Here is a 204-nt window from a genome sequence, read left to right as displayed (position 1 = left end):
TCAGCGGTTTACTATCCACTCTGGACGGACATAGCTCCACCTGTTCATCCTGGTTATCTACACCTGGCTGGACATAGCTCCACCTGTTCATCTTGGTTATCTACACCTGGCTGGACAGAGCTCCACCTGTTCATCCTGGCTCGGCAAACATGCGACCGATTAATCCGCGATGAGCGGATCACACTAAGTCAAGCTGCGCTTTTT

The sequence above is a fragment of the Etheostoma spectabile genome, chromosome 13 (genome assembly GCF_008692095.1).
Source record: "Etheostoma spectabile isolate EspeVRDwgs_2016 chromosome 13, UIUC_Espe_1.0, whole genome shotgun sequence".
NCBI classification, from domain to species: Eukaryota; Metazoa; Chordata; class Actinopteri; order Perciformes; family Percidae; genus Etheostoma; species Etheostoma spectabile.
Note: the sequence above shows the minus strand (reverse complement) of the source record.